The sequence below is a fragment of the Gorilla gorilla genome, chromosome 13 (genome assembly GCF_029281585.2).
Source record: "Gorilla gorilla gorilla isolate KB3781 chromosome 13, NHGRI_mGorGor1-v2.1_pri, whole genome shotgun sequence".
NCBI classification, from domain to species: Eukaryota; Metazoa; Chordata; class Mammalia; order Primates; family Hominidae; genus Gorilla; species Gorilla gorilla.
In genome coordinates, this window is record NC_073237.2 from 29,699,717 (window position 1) to 29,723,998 (window position 24,282).

Genomic DNA, 24,282 nt, shown 5'->3' on the forward strand with positions numbered 1-24,282 from the left:
TCTAGTAGAGTATGTCCAGTTGATAGGATATCTGAGGACATATTATCTCTCCATCAATTTATTTCTGTATTACACACACTTTCTCTCCATTCTCTTCTTCAGACCTTCTGCACCACCTCCCCTCAACAGCTGTAACAAATAAAAATGTCTCCAGACATTGCTGAATGTCCCGAGGCGGCAAAATTTCCCCTGGTTGAGTACAGCTGATAGAAATAATGCCCAAATTTCAAGATTTTTTCCAAAGTGGTCTTCATATTCAATTCCCAAACGTGTACTTAACATTGTTCTTTCTGAAAAGAGTACTTTCCCCATTTTCTCTACCTGGAGAGAACTCCAGGAAGCTGAGACCTGCCAGACCACAGAGCTTGACCCAGGTTCCAAGACTGATGAATACCACGAGCAGAACAGTTAGGATGGCCTCTTGTTTGGTTCATCCTTGTGACAACATAATTGGCCCTCTTAGGCATGAATTTTGGTGTCATCAGATTTGTGCAGTTTCCGGGACAGCCGACCTGGCCATGCTTCCTCCCGCAGTGTGAACCGTCTCCTTTTGTTGCTGCTTTGAGGTCTGGTTAGGTGGTTATTATGTGCTCGCCGAATCCACTGCATCTTCGCCTCAACCCACTCTCCAACCCTCCTATCCCCACTTAGATTTGAAGTTCCTTGGGGAGGTATACCTTTTTTTTGTTTTTGTTTTTGTTTTTGAGACGGAGTCTCCCTCTGGAGTGAGTGCAGTGGCACGATCTTGGCTCACAGCAAGCTCCGCCTCCGGGGTTCACGCCATTCTCCTGCCTCAGCCTCCTGAGTAGCTGGGACTATAGGCGCCCGCCACCACGCCTGGCTAATTTTTTTGTAGAGATGGAGTTTCACCGTGTTAGCCACCATGGTCTCGATCTGCCAGGAGGTATATCTTACTGTGCTGTTTTAATTGCTGATAATGTCTTCCATGGAGTAGGAACTGAATAAATACTTTTCAAATTGTAAAAAAGAAACAGGGAATACCTCACCAACGTGTTAGAACCAATCAGAGTACCTTGTGGTCTGCCTTTCACACTTAACACTGTGTCTCAATCAGTAACACCACTGGTCACACTGACCTCAGGGACAGAGTCGAGGTTCCAGAATGGGTTAGTGTGGATTAGTGTTATTTTACTGAGTGGTCTGTACTCTGTAGACTTTGGGGAACCCTGTCAAGTAAACCCCAGGTAAGCAGATTATTCCTAAGTGGGATAAGGAAGCATTGTCTAGGTTCCTGATTGTTATGGGCTTTGAATTCACCGGTGATCCTTCAGAGTCTTCAATGTATTTCTCAGCAAATATGAATAAAATGTATTGAATTTTATCGAAGTTAAGGCTCTCTCTTTGTACTGGTAATCTCTTCCTGAGAAGTAGTAAGGGAAGCTTTTGATGTTCAAGGGCTCTTTCTTTCTCTTTGTGTCCATAGTTCCAGCAATGCGAGATTTCTGTGAAGGATTTAAACAAGAGAAAAAAAAAGGAGAAGTAAGCAGCCTGCAAAGAAATGTTTAGAAAATTCCAAGTGGGTGAAGCTTGCAGGATTTGATGAGGTATCAGAGCTCTGCAAAATGAATTCTTATACAACTTTTGGTATATGTTTTATAATTTCGAAATCAAAATAGGGTCAAAAAGTTTTTAAAGCATAATTTAAAAAAAATACCCTTGCTTAGGTGATAATGGAATATAAGTGAGCCTGGGGATGATGACATAGGCATCCTTGATTGCTGAGGCTATGGGAATAGGGGGTGATACTTGAAGTTTCTTTTCTTTACTGCTATCTTCCAAATAAATTTTACGTGCTTAGTAATTACTTGTTGAACAATCAACCTGCAAATTTTACCATGAAACAATAGGATAGAGCAAAATAATGAAAACTGTAACAAATTTCTTGTATTTTTATGGTTTTGTTTTGATAAATTTCACTAATTTAGCTCATGAAGAGCATTTCCTTTAAAAAATTCACTTACCTGCATGATGTTCAGCCTGTAGCAACAATAGAGGGCATCTTTCATTTCCCTTATTCAAAATTAAACACCATAGCTTGCAGGTATTTTTACTGTGATGTGAATACCATTAGGAAAAAGTTGCAACTATTATGCTTCTTAGAATTGTTTCACAAATGAGACCTTATTGGAACTATTGACCAAATATTAGTGGATGGCTGTATGTTTGATTTTTGCATTAAGGCAGGTTTTACCAATCAAAAACACTTTTCTAGAGCCTAGAAATTATGATACTGATAAACTCTGAGTATTTTTGTTTTATTGAATAAAGACAGCAAAATAAATTTTAGAAAAATAAAAGTGACAGTCAGACAACTGTTATTAATACAAATCATTCATTTCTGGAGTAACATTAATTGCTTCTAGGATTATGAAAGAATAGGCTATTACCAAGTATGACTGATAAAACCTGAGTTTTTCTAAAAGCCTAGGTAAATGGACAGAATACTAATAATAGATAACTCTCGAGCCTAAAGTAAACTATTAAAGATGTTAAGGCATAAAATATCCCACTTTAAAATTCTGCTAGTTAGAGTCAATATTTCCTACTTAAGGGTGTGCAATAGAGTTCCTCTCTCCTGAGGCTGATAACTCTAAGCCACCTCCCATATCAAGATGTCTGTTGTATCTGTCATTCCTTGGCTGCCAGTTTGCATGTGAGGGTAATTTGCTTGTCTTGCTAATTTTGTTTTAGTTTTATTGTAGGTGACATCAAGACCATTCTATCATTGGGGTTACACATTTTTCATGTGCAAATTGGAAAGCACGATGAGATATCTCTCTTGCCTGTCATTATGATTTTTTTAAAAGTGAAAAATAGGCTGGGCGCCGTGGCTCACACCTGTAATCCCAGAACTTTGGGAGGCTGAGGCGGGCGGATCACGAGATCAGGAGATGAGACCATCCTGGCTAACACGGTGAAACCCCGTCTCTACTACAAAATACAAAAAATTAGCCAGGCGTGGTGGCGGCTGCCTGCAGTCCCAGCTACTCAGGAGGCTGAGGCAGGAGAATGTCGTGAACCCGGGAGGCGGAGCTTGCAGTGAGCCGAGATCGCGCCACTGCACTACAGCCTGGGCGGCAGAGCCAGACCCCATCTCAAAAAAAAAAAAAAAAAAAGTGAAAAATAAAAATCCCGGTTTCTGGGGAAGCAATCACTCATAGTGCTGTTGTTAACATAAATATCTAAATCTTCACAGAGGAACTGAGGACAATATGACAATAAGCACTACATTTTCAAGTGTCTTTTATACCCCATTGAAAATTTGGTAGAAATTAGATATCTAGGAATTTCCCCTAACAGAGTAAATATACAGACCGTGTGCGGTGGCTCACGCCTGTAATCCCAGCACTTTGGGAGACCGAGGCGGGCAGGTCACGAGGTCAGGAGATCAAGACCATCCTGGCTAACATGGTGAAACCCCGTCTCTACTAAAAATACAAAAACAAAATTAGACGGGCGTGGTGGTGGGCGCCTGTAGTCCCAGCTACTCAGGAGGCTGAGGCAGGAGAATGGCGTGAACTCGGGAGGCAGAGCTTGCAGTGAGCCGAGATCGCGCCATTGCACTCCAGCCTGGGCGACAGAGCAAGACTATGTCTCACAAAAAAAAAAAAAAAAAAAAAGTAAATATACAGAAATACCTGGCTATAAAACTGTCACAGCTTATGTATAATAACCTCAAACTGGAAGCAATCTAAATGTCCATCAAACGGGGACTAGAGTAATACTCAACCCTAAACAACATATTGTGGAATATTTAATGACATGGAATGACTTCTATTTTAAGAACAAAACAGGCTGGCGCGGTGACTCACGCCTATAATCCCAGCACTTTGGGAGGCCGAAGCGGGCGGATCACCAGGTCAGGAGATCGAGACCATCCTGGCTAACACGGTGAAACCCCGTCTCTACTAAAAATACAAAAAATTAGCTGGGCGTGGTGGCAGGCGCCTGTAATCCCAGCTACTCAGGAGGCTGAGGCAGGAGAATGGCGTGAACTCGGGAGGCGGAGGTTGCATTGAGCCGAGATCATGCCACTGCACTCCAGCCTGGGCGACAGAGCAAGACTACGTCTCAAAAAAAAAAAAAAAAAAAAAGAAACAAACAAAAGATGCCAAGTCCTTAGTCATTATAAAAATGATGCTTAATCATTTTCTTGGATTTTGCAGATGAATTGGTGAATAGCTTTGTGACAGACCTTCGTTCAAGATCCATTCAAGGATAGAAGACAATTGCATTGAATGGTTGAATAGGGAGATTTCTCAGGAGAATGTTGCTGGGTGCCGTTGAATATTTACTCTCCCACATCCTTGCCTGGCAGGAGGGCCTGTAAGGAGGCTATTCTATGAGCTTGTATCATCTCCCTGGATTCTAGGAGCAAATTACGAAGCAAATGTTGGACCTCTGCCTGTGAAAACCACAGGTCCAAGACACTGAGAGGAACCAGGAACCACGGTAAGAAGAGAGGAAAGTGGTGTGGGTGCCTACACTTTCATCATTTGCGTGACAAGGGTGTCCCATGAGTCAAGTACAGTCTAGGAGGTAATTGAGGTGGAGCTGTGCAGAAGGGACCCTGACCAAGAGTTGAGGGGCACCAGTGGAGAGGCTGTGGGTTGCACCTCCAGGGGCGGATGCTGGAAGTGGTGCCTGAAAGGAGTCAGCAGGGAGAGCCACATTGTTTGTATCTTGAGACATAACTGGGTGTGCAAAATGGGAAATCACTGTGGATCTCTCAATAGGAATCTTTCAGGGATAGAGCCGGTTGTGAACATTCTGTAACATCAGATTAAATAGGGCCTTTTCTGTTCTTCATCTCTCTTTCATGCCTTTCTTCCCCCAGATAGACATACTCAGTGAGCTTTCTTCCCAGTTTGAAGCAGGTCTGAGGTGGAGAAGTAGAGAAAATCAACGTTTTGACTATTGCATGGAAGTGGACATCCTAATTATTGAAATAATACTGTTGTGGCCAGGGCTGATGTTTAGCTGAGATGTACTGGTGTGGTTGCACTGGTTATTAAAATATTAAAATACTTTAATATTGGTTGGTAAACAGTCCTGATCCTAGGCCCCTTGAGGGCCTCCCTTGGCCCTGGAAACCCTGTGGGCACTGCTATTCCTCCTTCCCACCCTCTCCACACACTTCCTATCCCTGAGACCAGTGTCCCCGGCGGTGAGGCTGACGCTCCAGTGGGCTGTACCCAATGTCTCTGGTTTTGCAGCCGGGCTTCCTGGGATTGTCCTCATGTGATCCTTATGGGAACAGCAACTTCCTCAATTGTCACCTCTTTTAAATGTCACCCAAGATCAATTATGAACTGGCTCAAGTTTTATGCAAAAGACTCTCCCAAAATCGGCCTCAAAAGCACTTTTGTTAGGACGTTTTTGAGAAAAAAATATATGATGCTTTATGATTTTATTCTACTTTTTCAATGTCACATTTACAAATGTTTATAATTAAGTTAAAAGGGTGAGGCAGAAAACCAGGCAACTCTGTACTGATTTTTGTAATATAATCTGTCTCAAAATATACCATTAGAAGTTTAAATATTTAAATAGTTATAACCATTTCTAGGGGATGGTAACATGGCTAACTTTTAGACTTTTATTTATTAGTTTTTTTTTAAGACGGAATCTCGCTCTGTTGCCCAGGCTGGAGTGCAGTGGTGTGACCTCAGCTCACTGCAAGCTCTGCCTCCCAGGTTTATGCCATTCTCCTGCCTCAGCCTCCCAAGTAGTTGGGACTACAGGTGTCTGCCACCACACCCATCTAATTTTGTTTTTGTATTTTTAGTAGAGACAGGGTTTCACTGTGTTAGCCAGGATGGTCTCAATCTCCCGACCTCGTGATCCACCCACCTCGGCCTCCCAAAGTGCTGGGATTATAGGCGTGAGCCACCACGCCTGGCCCTGGCCAGTATTTCTTAAGTTTCACTAAAATATATATGTATATATATATATAGTACTCTTTTGACTATTACTATTTTGAATGAGAGGAATAAAATAATACATGCAACTAAATGGGATTTTGTATTTTTCCTTCACATACATTGACCTATGTTTAAAATGTAAGCCTCTCACCCTCCTGACAACTCCATATCCCCACCCCCTGCTCTGTGTGGTCAGAGTTGGTGCATCCCAATGCTTTGAATAGGGTCTGACACATTTGCTGTTGGAATCACTTGAAACATTTCACTTAGCAGGAACATAGTAAAGTATAAATGATGCTGAGGTATATCTCCCCAAGGAGGAGGACACAGAACAGGTTCTCTGTGGGGACAGGAGGAGGGACTGGCCCTGTGTACCCACTGCCTCCCCACGGCTTCCTCAACTTTTGTTTGATTTTTCCTCAATCAGGAACATGACATCACATTCATCCAGACCTTGAACCTGTCTTATTAGGTTTATTCCTAGGTATTTTCTTGTTTTTCTGACATGCAAATAGAATCTTTTTCCTTATTTCAATTTTCTGGTTGATTATTTCCATCATAAAGGAAAGTTGCTCTGTAAAATTTACCTGTTTCTAGCCACGTGATAAAATTTTATTATTAGTTTCAATGGTGACTGTATACACACACACACACACACACACACACACACACACACACACACATACTTTAAGTTCTGAGATACATATGCAGAACGTGCAGGTTTGTTACATAGGTATACACCTGCCATGGTGGTTTGCTGCACCCATCACCCCATCATCAACATTAGGTATTTCTCCTAATGCTATCCCTCCCCTAGCCCTCCATCCCCACCGACAGGCCCTAGTGTGTGATGTTGCCCTCCCTGTGTCCATGTGTTCTCATTGTTCAACTCCCACTTAATGACTGAGAACATGGGGTGTTTCATTTTCTGTTCCTGTGTAAGTTTGCTGAGAATGATGGTTTCTAGCTTCATCCATGTCCCTGAAAAGGATGTGAACTCATCCTTTTTTATGACTGCATAGTATTCCATGGTGTATATATACCACATTTTCTTTATCCAGTCTGTCACTGATGGGCATTTGGGTTGGTTCCAAGTCTTTGCTATTGTGAACAGTGCTGCAATAAACATACATTTCCATGTGTCTTTATAGTAGAATGATTTATAATCCTTTGGGTATATACCCAGTAATGGTATTGCTGGGTCAAATGGTATTTCTGGTTCTAGATCCTTGAGGAATCGCTACACTGTCTTCCACAATGGTTGAACTAATTCACACTTGTACCCACAGTGTAAAAGCATCCCTATTTCTCCACATCCTCTCCAGCATCTGTGGTTTCCTGACTTTTTAATGATTGCCATTCTAGCTGCAATCTCTTTGTGGTTTTGGTATCTCATTGTGGTTTTGATTTGCATTTCTCTAATGACCAGTGATGATGAGCTTTTTTTCATATGTTTTTTGGCCACATAAATGTCTTCTTTTAAGAAGTGTCTGTTCATATCCTTTTCCCACTTTTTGATGGGTTTTTTTTTTTTTTTACTTGTAAATTTCTTTAAGTTCCTTGTAGATTCTGGATATTAGCCCTTTGTAAGAAGGATAGATTGCAAAAATTTTCTCCCATTCTGTAGGTTGCCTGTTCAGTCTGATGACAGTTTCTTTTGCTATGCAGAAGCTCTTTAGTTTAATTAAATCTCATTTGTCAATTTTGGCTTTTGTTGCCATTGCTTTTGGTGTTTTAGTCATGAAGTCTTTGCTCATGCCTATGTTGTGAATGGTATTGCCTAGGTTTTCTTCTAGGGTTTTTAGGGTTTTTATGGTTTTAGGTCTAACATTTAAGTCTTTAATCCATCTTGAGTTAATTTTTGTATAAGGTGTAAGGAAGGGATCCAGTTTCAGTTTTCTGCATATGGCTAGCCAGTTTTCCCAACACCATTTATTAAATAGGGAATCCTTCCCCCCATTGCTTGTTTTTGTCAGGTTTGTCAAAAATCAGATGGTTGTAGATGTGTGGCATTATTTCTGAGGCTTCTGTTCTGTTCCATTGGTCTATATATCCGTTTTGGTACCAGTAAATGGTTACTTTTTTTAAAAAGCAAACTCTTTCAAATTTTGTATGTTTATAATACAGCAAATAATTTTGTCTTGCTTTTATAAAAAAAATTGAGGTAAAATTCACATAACATAAAGTTAACCATTTTACAGTGAACAATTCGGTGACATTGAGCATATTTACAATGTTATAGAAGTACCACCTCTGTTTAGTTTCAAAATATTTTCATCACTGCAAAATAAAACCATGTAAGCAGTCAAATCCCACCTGTCCTCTCCTCCTGTCTCTGTCAACCACCGATCTGTTTTATGGGTTTACCTATCCTGGATATTTCATATAAATGTAATTATACAATAACCCTGTATAATTTTTTGTGGGCCTGACTTCTTTCATTTAGCATAATGTTTTTGAAGTTCGTTCATGTTATAGCATTTATCAGTACTCCACTTCTTTTTATGGCTGCATAATATTCTACTATATGTGTATATCATAATTTGTTTATACATTCCTCTGTTGACGAACATCTGGGTTGTTTCCAACTTTTGGCTATTTTGAATAGAGCCCTTTTGAACATGTATGTACATGTATTTGTTTGAGAACTCATTTTCATTTCTTTGGGGTATATACCTAGGAGTGAAATTGCTGAGTCATATAGTAATTCTATGTTCAACTTTTTGACCACTGCCAAACTGTTTTCCACAAACATCATCATCACTAGCCATGTATGATTTACTCCACATCTTCACCAACACTTGGTGTTTAATATATTTTTTTTAATTATAGCCATCCTGGTAGTGAAGTGGTATCTCATCGTGGTTTTGATTTGTATTTCTCTAATAACTAATAATATTGAACATCTTTTCCTGTGCTTGTTGGCCATTTGTAGATCTTCTTTGGAGAAATACCTATATAAACTCTTGGACCATTTCATTTTAATTGAGTTGTTTGTCTTTCTATTGTTGAGTAGTTAAAGTTCTTTATATAGACACATCATTTAGAGATTTGCAATTTTTTTCTCCCATTCTGTAGGCTATTTTTAAACTTTCCTAATAATATCATTTGGTGTACAAATTTTTAAATTTTGATGGAGCCCAATTTATATATTTCTTAATTTGTTGTTCATGCTTTTGGGGTCATGTCTAAGAACATGTATGTACCTAATCTGTATCTGAGAACCTAATCTCAGATTCAAGATCAGGAAGATTTAACCATAGGTTTTCTTCTAAGAGTTTTGTAGATTTAGCTCTTGCATTTAGGTCTTTGATACATTTTGAGTTAGTTTTTCTATACGGTATGAAATAAGAGTTCAACTTCATTCTTTTGCACGTGGCTATTTCGTTGTCTAAGCACTATTTGTTGAAGAGACTATTCTTTCCCCATTGAATGGTCTTTGCACCCCGTCAAAAATTAATCACCATAAATGCATGGGCTTATTTCTGGAATCACAATTCTATTTTTCTCATCTATGTGTTTATCCATAAGGATAAACAGTGCCACACTGTTTTGATTATTGTTAACTTTGTAATAATTTTTGAAATTAGAAAGTGTGAGTCCTCCAACTTTACTCTTCTTTTTCAATAATACTGTCTAAGCTGTTCGAGATCTTTTGCAATTCCTTACATATTTGATAATTAGCTTTTCAATTTCTGCAAAAAGGCTATTCAAATTTTGACATAGATTGTATTGAAACTAGATCTGTTTAAGTATTGCCATTGTGGCAATATCAAGTCTTCCAATCCATGAACACAAGGCATATTTCCATTTATTTAGGTATTCTTTAATTTCTTTCAGCAATGGTTTGTAGTTTTCATTGTGTAATACTTTCACTTCCTTGATAACATTTAATTTGAGGTTTTTAAATCATTTTTATGCTATTATAAATGGAATTGTCTTAATTTAGTTTTTAAATTATTCACTGTGCCTTTTTAAGAACACATGTGATTTTTGTGTTCAGCTGTACCTTTGTTGAATTTGTTTATTAGCTGTAATAGTGGATTATTTGGGATTTTCTATACCTAGGTTTATCAGTGAATAGAGATCTTTCGATGCTTCTTATTTATTTTTCATTTCTGATTTCTCTGGCTAGAACTTCCAGTACAATGTTAAATGAAAGTGGTAAAAGGGGTCCTCCTTGTTTTGTTCCTGACCTTAGGGGAAAGTTTTAGTCTTTAACCAGTGAATATGATTTAGACTATGGGTTTTTCATAAATGCCCGTATTTTATGTTAAGGGATTCCCCTTCAATTTCTAATTTTATATGAGAATTTTTTTTTTCTTTTGAGACGAAGTCTAGCTTTGTCACCCAGGCTGGAGTACAGTGGCTCGATCTTGGCTTACTGCAACCTCTGTGTCTCGGGTTCAAGTGATTCTTCTGCCGCAGCCTCCTGAGTAGCTGGGACTACAGGCACCTGCTACCAAGCCCAGCTAATTTTTTTTTTTTTTTTTAGTACAGACGGGGTTTCACCATGTTGACCAGCCTGGTCTCAAACTCCTGACCTCATGATCCACCCACCTCAGGCTCCCAAAGTGCTGGGATTACAGATGTGAGCCACCATGCCCGGCCTGAGGATTTTTATCATGAAAGTGTGGCAGATTTTGTTGAATGCATTTTCTGCAGTTGAGATGATCCTGAATTTCTCCTCGCCCCCACACACCTTTATCCTATTAATGTCATATAATACATTGGGTTTCTAATGTTGGACCATCCTTGCTTTCCTGGGCTGAATTCCACTTAGATATGGTATAAAATCCTTTTAATATGCTGTTGGATTTTATTTGCTAGCATTTTGTTGTGGATTTTTGCATCTTTATTCATAAGGGATATTGGTCTGTAGCTTTCTTTTCTTGGAATATCTTTGCCTGGTTTTCATATCAGGGTAATGCTGTCCTTATAGAATAAGTTAGAAAGTGTTCCCTCCTTTTCAATTTTTTGGAAAAGCTTGAGAAGGGTAGATATTGTTTTTTAATTTGTATTTTTATTTCAATAGTTTTGGAGGTACGGGTAGTTTTTGCTTACATGGATAAGTTCTTTAGTGGTAATTTCTGAGATTTTGGTGTACCTGTCACCTGAGCAGTGTACACTGTACCCAACATGTAGTCTTTTATCACTTATGCCTCTCCCACTCTTCCCCTGAGTCCCCAAAGTCCATTATATCATTCTTATGTATTTGCATCCTCATATCTTAGCTCCCACTTATAAGGGAGAACATATGATATTTGGTTTTCCATTCTTGAGTTACTTCACTTAAAATAATGGCCCCCAACTCCACCCAAGTTGCTGCAAAAGACATTATTTTATTTCTTTTTATGTCTGAGTTATATTCCATGGTGTATATATACTACATTTTCTTTATTCACTCGTTGGTTGATGGGCACTTAGGTTGATTCCATATCTTTGCAACTGCAAATTGTGCTGCTATCAACATGCATGTGTGTGCATGTATCTTTTTTCATATAGTGACTTATTTCCCTTTGGGTACTTACCCAATAGCAGGATTGCTGGGTCGAATGGTAGTTCTACTTTTGGTCCTTTAAAACTGTTTTCCGGCCTGGCGCAGTGGCTCACGCCTGTAATCCCAGCACTTTGGGAGGCCAAAGCAGGCAGATCACGAGGTCAGGAGATCAAGACCATCATGGCTAACACGGTGAAACCTGTCTCTACTAAAAAATACAAAAAATTATCTGGGCATGGTGGCGGGTGCCTGTAGTCCCAGCTACTCGGGAGGCTGAGGCAGGAGAATGGCGTGAACCCTGGGAGGTGGAGCTTGCAGTGAGCCAACATGGTGCCACTGCAGTCTAGCCTGGGCAACAGAGCAAGACTCTGTCTCAAAAAATAAATAAATAAAATAAAAAACCAAAAAAAAAAATCTGTGTTTTCCGCAGTGGAAAACTAGTTTTTCCATACTGTTTTCCATAGTGGTTGTACTAGTTTACATTCCTACCAGCAGTGTAGATGTGTTACCTTTCCACCACATCCACGCCAACATCTATTGTATTTTGACTTTTTAATTATGGCCATTCTTGCCTGAGAAAGGTGATATCTCATTGTGGTTTTAATTTGTATTTCCCTGATAATTAGTGATGTTGAGCATTTTTTTTCACTTTGTTGGATGTTTGTATATTTTTCTTTTGACAATTGTCTATTCATGTCCTTTGCCCACTTTTTCATGGAATTATTATTATTATTTTTTACTGTTGATTTGTTTGAGTTCTTGTAGATTTTGGATATCAGTCCTTTGTCAAATGCATAATTTGCAAATACTTTCTCCCAATCTGTGGATTGTGTGTTTACTCTGCTGATTATTTCTTTTACTTTGTAGAAGCTTTTTAGTTTAATTAGGTGTCATGTATTTATTTTTGTTTTTGTTGCATTGCTTTTGGGGTCATAGTCAAGAATTCTTTGCCTAAGCCAATGTCTAGAAGACTTTTTCTGATTTTATCTTCTAAAATTTTTATGGCTTCAGGTCTTAGATTTAAGTCTAAGTTTTCTTAGATTTCAGCCATTTTGAGTTGACTTTTGTATAAGTGAGAGATGAGGATTCAGTTTCATTCTTCTATGTGTGGCTTGCCAGTTTTCCCAGCACCATTTATTGAATAGAGTGTCCTTTCCCCAATTTATGTTTTTGTTTGTGTTGTTGAAGATCAGTTGTCTGTAAGTATGTTGGCTTTATTTATGTGTTCTCTGTTCTATTCCATTGGTCTATGTGCCTACTTTTATACCAGTACCATGCTGTTTTGGTGACTTTAGCCTTGTAGTATAATTTGAAGTTGGGTAATGTGATGCCTCCAGATTTGTTCTTTTTGCTTAGTATTGCTTTGGCTATGCAGGTTCTTTTTTGCTTCCATATGAATTTCAGGATTGCTTTTTCTGGTTCTATAAAGAATGATGATGGTATTTTGTTGAGAATTGCATTGAATCTGTAGATTGCTTTGGACAGTATGGTCATTTTCACAATATTTATTCTACCCATCTGTGAGTTTGGGATGTGTTTCCATTTGTTTGTGTCATCTGTGAATCTTTCAGTAGTGTTTTGTAGTTTTCCTTGTAGAGATCTTTCACGTCCTTGGTTAAATATATTCCTAAGCATTTTGTTTTACTTTTGCAGTTGTAAAAGGGATTGAATTCTTTTTTTTTTTTTTTTTTTGAGATGGAGTCTCATTCTGTCGCCCAGGCTGGAGTGCAATGGTGCAATCTTAGCTAACTGCAACCTCTGCCTCCCAGGTTCAAGTGATTCTCCTGCCTTAGCCTCCTGAGTAGGTGGGATTACAGGTGCCCACCAATATGCCCGGCTAATTTTTGTATTTTTAGTAAAGAGTGTGTTTTTCCATGTTGGCCAGGCTGGTTTCAAACTCATGACCTTATGTGATCTACCTGCCTCAACCTCCCAAAGTGCTGAGGATTGCGGACACGAGCCACCATGCCTGGCCGAATTGAATTCTTAATTTGATTCTTAGCTTGGTCACTGTTGGTGTATAGCAGTGTTACTGATTTATGTACATTTATTTTGTATCCTGAGACTTTATTGAATTCATTTGTTAGGTCTAGGAGCTTTTCAGATGAGTCTTTAAGGTTTTCTAGGTATAGAATTATATCAGCAGTGAACAGCAACAGTTTGACTTCCTCTTTTCCAGTTTGGATGCCCTTTATTTCTTTCTCTTGTCTGATTGCTCTGGCCAGCACTTCCAGTACTATGTTAAAGTAGAAGCAGTAAAAGTGGGCATCCTTGTCTTGTTCCAGTTCTCAGGGGGAATGCTTTCAGCTTTTCCCTATTCAGTATGATGTTGCATATGGGTTTGTCATATATGGCTTTTATTACTTTAAGATATGTCCCTTCTATGCTTATTTTGTGGAAGGTTTTTATTATAAAGGAATGCTGGATTTATATATAATGATAAAAGGATTAGTCAAACAGGAAGATATTATGATCCTAAATTTATATGCATCTAACACTGGAGCTTCCAAATTTATAAAACAATTACTACTAGACCTAAGAAATGAGATAAACAGCAGTACAAATATAGTGGGGGACTTCAATACTCCACTGACAGCACTAGACAGGTCATCAAGACAGAAAGTCAACAAAGAAATAATGGACTTAAACTATACCCTAGAACAAATGGACTTAACAGATAATTGCAAAACATTCTTCCCAACAACTGCAGGATACACATTTTTTTTTCATCAGCACATGGAACATTCTCCAAGATAACCTATGATAGGTTACAAAACAAGTCTCAACAAATTTAACGAAATTGAAATCATATCAAGTATTTTCTCAGACCATAGTGGAATAAAACTGGAAAGCAACTCCAGAAAGAACACTTAAAATGATATAAATACATGGAAATTACATAATCTGTTCTTGAATGATTTGGTGGTTAACAATGAAATCAAGATAGGAATTAAAAATTCTTTGAAATGAATGAGAACAATGGCACAACTTATCAAAACTTCTGGGATACAGCAAAACTGGTGCTAAGACGAAAGTTTATAGCATTAAATGCCTACGTCAAAAAGTCTGAAAGAGCACAAATAGAAAACCTAATGTCATACCTAAAGGAACTAGAGAAACAAGAACAAACTAAACTGAAACTCAGCAGAAGAAAAGAAATAACAAAGATGGAAGAGAACTAAATGAAATTGAAACAAAAAATACAAAAGATAAATGAAATGAAAAGCTGGTTCTTTGAAATGATAAACAAAGTTGATAACCATTAGGGAGATTAACCAAGAAGAGAAAAGATTCATATAAGCTCAAGTAGAAATGAAACTGGAGATAGTACAACCAATACCACAGAAATACACAAGATCATTCAAGGATATTATAAACACCTTTACATGCACAGACTAGAAAGTCTAGAGGAGATGGATAAACTCCTGGAAGTATACAACCCTCCTAGACTAAATCAGGAAGAAACAGAAACCCTGAACATACCAATAACAAGCAGCAAGATTGATCAGTGATAAAAAAAAAAAAAACACTGCCAACAAAAAAAGAATCCAGAACCAGATGGATTAACAGTTGAAATCTATCAGACATTCAAAGAAGAACTGGTATCAATCCTACTGAAACTATCCCAAAAGATAGAGAAAGAGGGAATCCTCCATAAATCAGTCTATGAAGCCAGTATCACCCTAATACCAAAAGGAGGAGAGGACGTAACAAAGCAAACAAACTATAAACCAATATCCCTGAACATAGATGCAAAAATCCCCAACAAAATACTAGATAACTGAATCCAACAGCATATGAAAAAGATAATGCATCATGATCAACTGGGTTTTATATCAGGGATGCAAGGATGGTTTAACATACACAAGTCAATAAATGTGATACATCACATAAACAAAATTAAACAAAAACTATATGATTATATCAATAGGTGTGAATCCCTCTTTAAATGTTTGGTAGAGTTAATCAGAGAAGCTATCTGGTCCTGAACTTTTTTGTTGTTGGTGGTAAGTTTTGATTACTGATTGAATTACTACACTTGTTATAGGTCTATTCAGATTTTCTATTCTCGAGTCAATTTTGATAGATTGTGTGTTTCTAGGAATTTGCTAATTTCATCTAGGTTATCTAACTTGTTGGCATAAAATAGTTTGTAATTTTTTTTTTTTTTTGAGACGGACACCCAGGCTGGAGTGCAGTGGCGCAATCTGGGCTCACTGCAGCCTCTGCCTCCCAAGTTCAAGCGATTCTCCTGCCTCAGCCTCCCAAGTGGGATTACAGGCACCTGCCACCACAACTGGCTAATTTTTGTACTTTCAGTAGAGGCGGGGTTTCACCATGTTGGCCAGGCTGGTCTCAAACTTCTGACCTCAGGTGATCTGCCCGCCTTGGCCTCCCAAAGTGCTGCGATTACAGGCATGAGCCACCACGCCTGGCCTGAGCAATGATTTGACTACATTCATAATTTGGGTATATCATGTTTTCATTTTCATTTGGCTCAAAATATTTTCTAATATCCCTTATAATTTTTTATTTGACCTATAGGCTGCTTAAGATTGTGTTAATTTCTACATATTTGTAAATTTTCCAGTTTTTCTTCTGTTATTGATTTTTAGTTTCATTCTGTATTTGTCAGAGAAGATAATTTACATAACTTTATCTTTTTACATTTATTGAAACTTGTTTTATGGCCTACCCTGACACATGATCCACGTGCTTTGTGTATTTTGCAATTGTTTGGTGGAGTATTTTCTTTTTTTTTTCTTTTTGAGATGGAGTCTTGCTCTGTCGCCCAGGCTGGAGTGCAGTGCCGCAGATCTCGGCTCACTGCAAGCTCCGCCTCCCGGGTTCACGCCGTTCTCCTGCCTCAGACTCCAAAGTAGCTGGGACTACAGGCGCCCGCCACCACGCCTGGCTAATTTTTTTCTTGTATTCTTTAGTAGAGAAGGGGTTTCACCGTGTTAGCCAGGATGGTCTCGATGTCCTGACCTCGTGATCAGCCCGCCTCGGCCTCCCAAAGTGCTGGGATTACAGGCGTGAGCCACTGCGCCTGACCTCGGTGGAGTATTTTCTATATGTCTGCTAGGTCTTGTTGATTTACAGTGTTTTTCAAGTCCTCTATTTCTTTATTGATCTTCTGTCTAGATGTTCTATCTGTTATTGAAAGTGAGTGTTTGAGTCCATTTAGTGTTGCTGTAACAGACTACCTGTGACTGGGTAATTTATAGAGAAGAGGTTTACTTGGCCTATGATTCTGGTGACTTGAAGGTTCAAGATTGAACAGCTGCATCTAGTGAGGGCCTCCCTCATGCTGCTTCTACTCATGGCAGAAAGTGGATGGGGTGTGGGCGTGTGCAAAGAGATCACGTTGTGAAAAAGAAAGCGAGCGAGAGAGAGAGAGATACACCCACTGACCCAAACACCTCCCAGTGGGCTCCTCCGTTTAGCACTGTTACATGGAGGATCAAGTTTCCACATGAGCTTTGGCAAGGCCAAACCACATTCAAATGATATGGGGCGTATAATTTGCCAAATGCAGTGGGGTATTGAAGTCTCCAACAATTATTGTAGTACTATCTACTTCTTCCTTCAAGTCTATCAATGTTTGTTTCATGTATTTTGGAGTTCTGATTTTTGGTGTCTATACAGTTATAAGTATTTTATATTCTTGATAAATTTATGAGTTAATCAATATATAATGACCTTAATTCATTTCTTGTAACAATTTTTGACTTCGTTTATTTTTGCTTTGTGTATCTACTATAAGTTTTTGTTTTGTAGTTACCATTAGGCTTACACAAAACCTCTTATAACAGACTGTTTATATTTGGTAACAACTTAACTTTGATCACATAGAAAAAAGTCTCCACTTTTAGTCCATCCCCTTGCCCCCATTTTATGCTTTGATGTCATAATTTATATTTTTAATTGTATATCCCTTAGCAAATTATTATAGCTATTATTTTTAATACTTATTTATTTAATCTTCATACTGAAGACACAGATGATTTACTTACCATCACTGCAGTATTAGAATATTCTGAATTTGACTGTGTACTTACTTTTAGCAGTGAGTTTTATACTTTCTCATGTTTCCATGACACCAATGAGCATTCTTTTCTTTCTTTCAGCCTGAAGAGCTTCCTTTAGGATTTCTTGTGAGACAAGTCAGCTTTTATTTGTCTGGAAAAGTCTTTATCTCACTTTTATTTGTGAAGAACTGCTTTGGCAGGTACAGTATTCTTAGTTGGCAGATTTTTTTCTTTGAGGCTTTGAATATATCATCTTACTCTCTCCTGCCATGTAAGGTTTTTGCTAAGAAATATGCTGCTAGCCTTATTGGAACTCTCATATATGTGATTTATTTCTATTCTCTTGCTGCTTTTAGGATTCTCTCTTTGTCTTTGATTTTTGATAGTTTGATTATAATACATTTTGTTATAGTCTTGTTTGGATAGAATCTTATTGGAGACATTTGGTCCTTATACCTTGATATTATTCCCCAGGTTTAAGAATTTTTTAGTGATTATTTCTTTAAACAATGTTGTCCTAGGGGCTGGGTGTGTGGGTGTTGGCCTGGAGGCTAGGACCATTAGGTTGACCTTTGTCTCAGGGCTCCAGGTGCTGGCCTGAAACCTGAGTCTATAGGGGTCATCTTGGAGCCTGGGTCCATGGGGGCTAATCCAGTGCTGGAGTCTGCCAGGAAGGGACTGGGCTGTGGGTCTGCTGTAATGTGTGGCTGCAGGGGAAAATATGAAGAGTGGGTCTGTGGGTGCCTGTTTGGAGATGAGAGCTGTAGCAGTTGGCCTGGTTCTTGGGTAGGTCTGAATCCTGGGGCCATGGGGACCAGCCTGGTGCTGCAAGCAGTCCAGAGCCTTTGGCTGCCTGGCCCTGGGGTGGGCCTAGAGCCTGAGTCTGTGGGGGATAGCCTGGAGTTGGGGTTTGTCCAAAGTCTGGGGCTACTGATCAGCTACAGTCGGGCTACTACCCCAACTGTCCTTTCTATCCCTTTAGTGCATCCTGTCTGTAATCTCCTACCTGGTTTCCTTAGTTCTTGTGAAGGTGGTTTTATGCATGGATAGTTGTTCCAATTGATGTTTCTGCAGGGGAGCAAGAGCTAGAAAGTCCTATTCACCATCTTCCTTACAGCCTTCTGCCCCAAGGCTGCAGTACTTTTCAATCACATGTTTTATGTTACCTCTTTCTTTTCTCCAGCCATTTGGAAATAATTACCAAGAGCTACTTCTTTTGGCCAGGTATGCAATTTTTGTGAACCAATGCTGTTCTAACTGATTCTAACTCAAGAGGCGAGAAAAGCCCAGATGCCCCTAATTGGATCCATGGTTGTACTGTGCTGTATTTCCAGGACTTGTGCAAAGTTTAATACTATTACTCATCAGTTTTATTTTACCTCCTATTTTTCTCATTATTTGCATGGATTTACGGAGGCACTTTCCTGACTTTTTCATTGTGGGCTGTGTTGTAGTCACCTTGGATCGATCTCTGGCCCTTTGGTCATTGTGTGCTTTGAGTCTGCATGGTGAGTCCCAGTTTTATTTCATGCATGAGCTTCATTGACAGAAAATCATTATACCTTATTTCCTTGCTTCATGCTTGGAAGATGTGGATTTGGCCTTCATATTCCTGACTGGATACTTTAAATGAGTCAGATACATCTGCTTTAAATAGGTATTGACTAAGGAGAAGTAAGGGAATAATCTGTAAAACTCAACCCAAAATGAAGTCTTTCTTCTTGCTAGAGGCATATTATTTATTTGGATAGATTGAGATTTTCCTCTACATGTTTAAGAAGTTAATCTCAATTTGGATGTGATTAGTAATAAGAATTTCAAATCTATATTTCACTTGAGTTTCTTGCAGTGTAATTATGTTTGTTGTCTGTTTGGGAATACTAAAACAATCATTTTATTGTAGTATATTTAATACTTTTACCGTATTTCTTCTTACTTAAGCCAATACATATAAATAACAACCATGAGAATCTCAAGCATATTTGAAATATTTTAATATCATTATGAAAGTAGAAAGATAAAATTAAAGTGCTCCAAAAATATTTAAAAATTCTAGTCCAATATCCTCATTTAGAGAAAGAAACCGAGGCCCAGAAATGTAAAAGCAAGTGAATAAAATTAGTGGTATGGCCAGAATTAGGTACTTTGTTCATGAAAATATTTAGTCATTTTTGAGGTGAGTTAGGACTGGCAGGGCACGGAGGGACACTGTTGTCATAAAACTATGAAGGACCTACCAAGGAAAAAATACCTCTAGGGGTCTCTATTTATTGAGTTCTAAAAAAATACCCATACTATATTTGGTTGGCTAATAACATATAAATGGATTTTAACTGGTAAGTGTTTGGGGCATTTCTTTTTCTCTGTTCTTTCCGTTCCTTCTCCACACATCTATCCCAAGGCACAGGCATTTTATTTTGCATTTTGGACCTGCTGTCTGTTTGACAGTGTCCTCTTTTGATTTATTTATTATTGTTGTTTGCAAAGAAGAGGGAAATTTTGAAGCATGAACTTGCTGTGCTACCTTGATTTGGAGGTCTCCTGGCCCAGGGTGGAAAAAGTTAAAATCATCTGACATATGTTTATATATATTTAAGTGTCTCAGTTGGCTTCATTTGTGCAATGAGGTCCCAAGATCCACTCAAACTCCTACTTAACATACAGAAAAGAAAAATATCTGCTGCTTTGACTAAAAGTTCCTCCTGGCCTTCCCTGTGAAACTCAGGTGAAACCTCCAGCCAACAGAATTGTAACAGAGTCATTCTATTACACCAAGAAGCCTGTGAGCTCACAGGGGGAGGAAATACTGCAGCAGGATATGCAGTTGGGTGGATCTTCCTGCTCACAAGAAAATACAAAAAAAGTGGAATTAATCATCTTCGTCTTTTCACAGAATTTGCTAAGAAATTAAATTCAAATTAACACACTCATAGTTTTTGCCCATGTTCAAAACACTCCTGGTGCTTATGAGAGACGTGCTCTTTTAGAGGGCACAGTTACCATAAGGCAGCCACACCAGCAGGCTGAGTACTTACATTAATGATAAACCTATTATGCTCTTTTGCCATGAAAACAGATCTGGACCCTCACCTCCCCACCTACCGCTGTCACAGGCTCCTGGAATTTCCCTCTCTCACCCCTACCCTTCACCACTTTTGTGAATGTTCCTCAATCTGACTCCGTCTTCCATCAGTCTTCTCCTCTTCAAACCCTTTCTCTGTGCTCTGTGGAATTCCTGATCAGTATAGTTTCCATATAGACATCCTTTACTTAAACCTTCTCTCCCATTTCTTGCCCTTATTGAAAATTGGCCTCTCTCTAGTCATCATCCCCCCTACAATTCCATAGGCCTCATTACGACTTCCAAATCATTTCTTCTTTTTCTACCCTTGAAAAGCCTGGCACCTCTGATGTTTGTACCACTTACCAGTGTCACAATATTACCATATTACCCTCTTTGTGTTAGAGCTTCCCAGAGAAACAAAGCCAATAGGACACACACACACACGCACACACCTGCACACACATACACACACACACAAATGTATTTATAATTAAATAAGAAATATATACATATGATGGCCGGGCACGGTGGCTCACGCCTGTAATCCCAGCACTTTGGGAGGCCAAGGAGGGCAGATCACGAGGTCAGGAGATCGAGACCATCCTGGCTAACATGGTGAAACCCTCTGTCTACTAAAAATACAAAAAAAATTAGCCGGACATGGTGGTGGGCGCCTGTAGTCCCAGCTACTTGGGAGGCTGAGGCAGGAGAATGGAGTGAACCTGGGAGACAGAGCTTGCAGTGAGCGGAGATCACACCACTGCACTCCAGCCTGGGCGACAGAGCGAGACTCCGTCTCGAAAAAAAAAAAAAAAAGAAAGATAAACGTGACAAAGTTCTCATTTCTATAATTTGTCTTGTGGCTGTAGTTAGTGTTTATAATTAGCTTCTTCCTTTAACAGTTCAGTATTGCTGTTTCCTCCAGTAAGCCCTCCAGCACTACGTGGCTCTTTGCTTTACATGGTGGCCCAAACCTTCATTCCTGAAGGGTCTAGGCCATGAGTGTTCCTGCCTGGATTGGTTTGTTGTAGTTTTCCATCAACCTTAACCACCAGGCATGATAATATTGAAAGGTGCCTCAAGGGACCTCCTGTGTTCCAGACATACTCTTCTTTATCTCCACTGTGGAATAGTAGTCCAATTTTCTGTTCGTAGTCAGGATTAATCACCCCAACCAGCACAATAACTCCCTTCTAAGTGGCCAGGTGACATTCTTAACCTCCAGTTCAGTAGAGTCGTTGTTGTGTCTCCTGGTGGGAGCATTCATCCCTCTGTTACTATAACCTCTAGGTAGTTACTATATCCTCTATAGTAGAGCATAAGATTGTGAAAACAGGAAGTCAACATTTGCTACTGAGTTGCTAGGGGTAATGGTGAGTGGTTTTCCAACACAATGAAGTCTTAGGCAGTATACCACTCCGAAATCACTTGATCAGAGATTTCCAGCACTCACTGGGGGCAGTTCTGAAATTGTGGAGGCTGAGAATCTTCTGTCTTGTGTCCGTAAGACAGAGACCCAGGAAAGCTGGTGGTATAGTTCCAGTCTGAATCTGAAAGCCTGAGAATCAGGAGCACTGATGGTGTAAGTCCGAGTTCAAGGACAGAAACCAACCAATGTCCTGGATCAAGCAGTCGGGCAGGGAAAGGCAGAGACAGAATTCTCATTTCCTCTGACATTTTTGTTCTATTCAAGTCCTCAGTGGATTGGATGGGGCCCACTCACATTGAGGAGGGCAATCTGCCTTACTCAGTATGCCAATTAAAAAGTTAAAGAGATATATACCTCTTTTGAAAACACTCTCACAGACATGCCCAGAAATGTTTAACCCACTATCTGGGCATCCTGTGGCCCAGTCAAGTTGACACATGACAGTAACCGTCACACTCATCCTCCTCCCTTCGATCTGCTTTCTCACTGCCCCTCAGTGACTGGAGCCGTTAGCACCTCTCTGCTTCACGTCTCATCTCATCTCTCAAAGCCACGTTTAAAATGTTACTGTATACATTACATGTCTTTGTGAAAATCAGTATGCTGAGCTATGGATAAAAAAAGTATTTCAGAGAAGTGTGAAACAAGCTGTGAAATTTAAAATTTAAAACATTACATGAATTGTGGATTATCAAAATTCACTTAAAATATTTCCATAGGTAAAAGAGAATGCTTGATTATGTCACATTTAAATACTGTTCTTTAGTTTTTAATCGGGACAATTTACATTAAGCACTGGTAAAGCAATTTCAAAATTTCTGTAGGTTAAAACAACAAAGGGGCTAGGCACAGTGACTCATGCCTGTAATCCCAGCACTTTGGGAGGCCGAGGTGGGTAGATCATGAGGTCAGGAGTTTGAGACCAGCCTGGCCAACATGGTGAAACTCCTTCTCACTAAAAATACAAAAATTAGCTGGGTGTGGTGGCAGGCGTCTGTAATCCCAGCTACTTGGAAGGCTGAGGCAGGAAAATTGCTTGAACCTGGGAAACAGAGGTTGCAGTGAGCTGAGATTGTGCTGCTGCACTCTAGCCTGGGTGACAGAGCAAGACTCCGTCTCAAAAAAAAAAAAAAAGGATTATTTCTCATTCATGCTAGATATCCAGTGAGGGTGGATGGGGAGCTCTGTTTCACACTGACACTCAGGAGTCTAGGCTGACAATGGCTCCATCCTCTTGTCACTGCTTCTGGTGGAATTTGTGGCCTTTCTGGTCGCTGCAGCAGGAGAAAGAGAACAGAGAACCACACTGGGACTTTGACAGCATTGGCCACACTTTTGCTCACATTTCATTGATCAGAACTAGTCATGAGGCCCTGCCTAACGTTAAGGGCTGGGAAATGCAGGCTTACCTATGCACAAGCATCACTACTGCCCAGCAAAGTCTTTTTTTTTCTTTTTAAGACAGAGTCTCGCTCTGTCACCCAGGCTGGAGTGCAGTGGTGCCATCTCAGCTCACTGCAAGGTACACCTCCTGAGTTTTTGCCATTCTCCTGCCTCAGCCTCCCAAGTAGCCCGCCACCACACTAATTTTGTTTTTGTATTTTTTTAGTAGAGATGGGGTTTCACCATGTTAGCCAGGATGACCTCCATCTCCTGACCTCATGATCCGCCTGCCTTGGCCTCCCAAAGTGCTGGGATTGCAGGCGTGAGCCACCATGCCCAGCCTGCCCAGCACAGTCTTGTTAAACAGCTCTCATGTCCTGTGGAGTCCTATCATGACACATGGGAACATGTGTGTCATGATAGGACTCCACATATAGGACTCCACATATAGGAGTAAAGGAGAAACGTGAGTTGATCAATGAAACGAAGATGAAGGACAGGGTGAACTTCAGAGCCTCTGGTTGAAGCTCAAGTCTGTGATATCGGCAAGCATGTGGAAAGAACACACTCTTCTGGTGGAGGCACATGTGGAGGCTTTGATGGGCAATCAGGAGATTTTAGGACAGCCGTGAGCAGTTCTGCTTTTTTTTTTTTTTTTTTTTTTTTGAGACAGAGTCTCACTCTGTCTCCCAGGCTGGAGTGCAGTGGCTGGATCTCGGCTCACTGCAAGCTCCGCCTCCTGGGTTCACGCCATTCTCCTGCCTCAGCCTCCAGAGTAGCTGGGACTACAGGCGCCCGCCACCACACCCGGCTAATTTTTTGTATTTTTAGTAGAGACGGGGTTTCACGGTGTTAGCCAGGATGGTCTGGATCTCCTGACCTCATGATCTGCTCACCTCGGCCTCCTGAAGTGCTGGGATTACAGGCAT

General features: G+C 39.8%; 1 long non-coding RNA gene across 1 annotated transcript in view; it reads left to right on the forward strand.

Annotated features, from left to right (window-relative positions):
• The first annotated feature begins 512 nt into the window (after nucleotides 1-512).
• Nucleotides 513-24,282, forward strand: part of LOC129524757 (uncharacterized) — a 43,894-nt gene continuing 20,124 nt past the window's right edge. Inside the window, exons 1-4 of the long non-coding RNA XR_008668670.2 lie at nucleotides 513-904; nucleotides 1,445-1,565; nucleotides 4,188-4,473; nucleotides 17,577-17,677. This is a non-coding gene — a long non-coding RNA (uncharacterized lncRNA). The remainder of the gene's footprint in view (nucleotides 905-1,444; nucleotides 1,566-4,187; nucleotides 4,474-17,576; nucleotides 17,678-24,282) is intronic.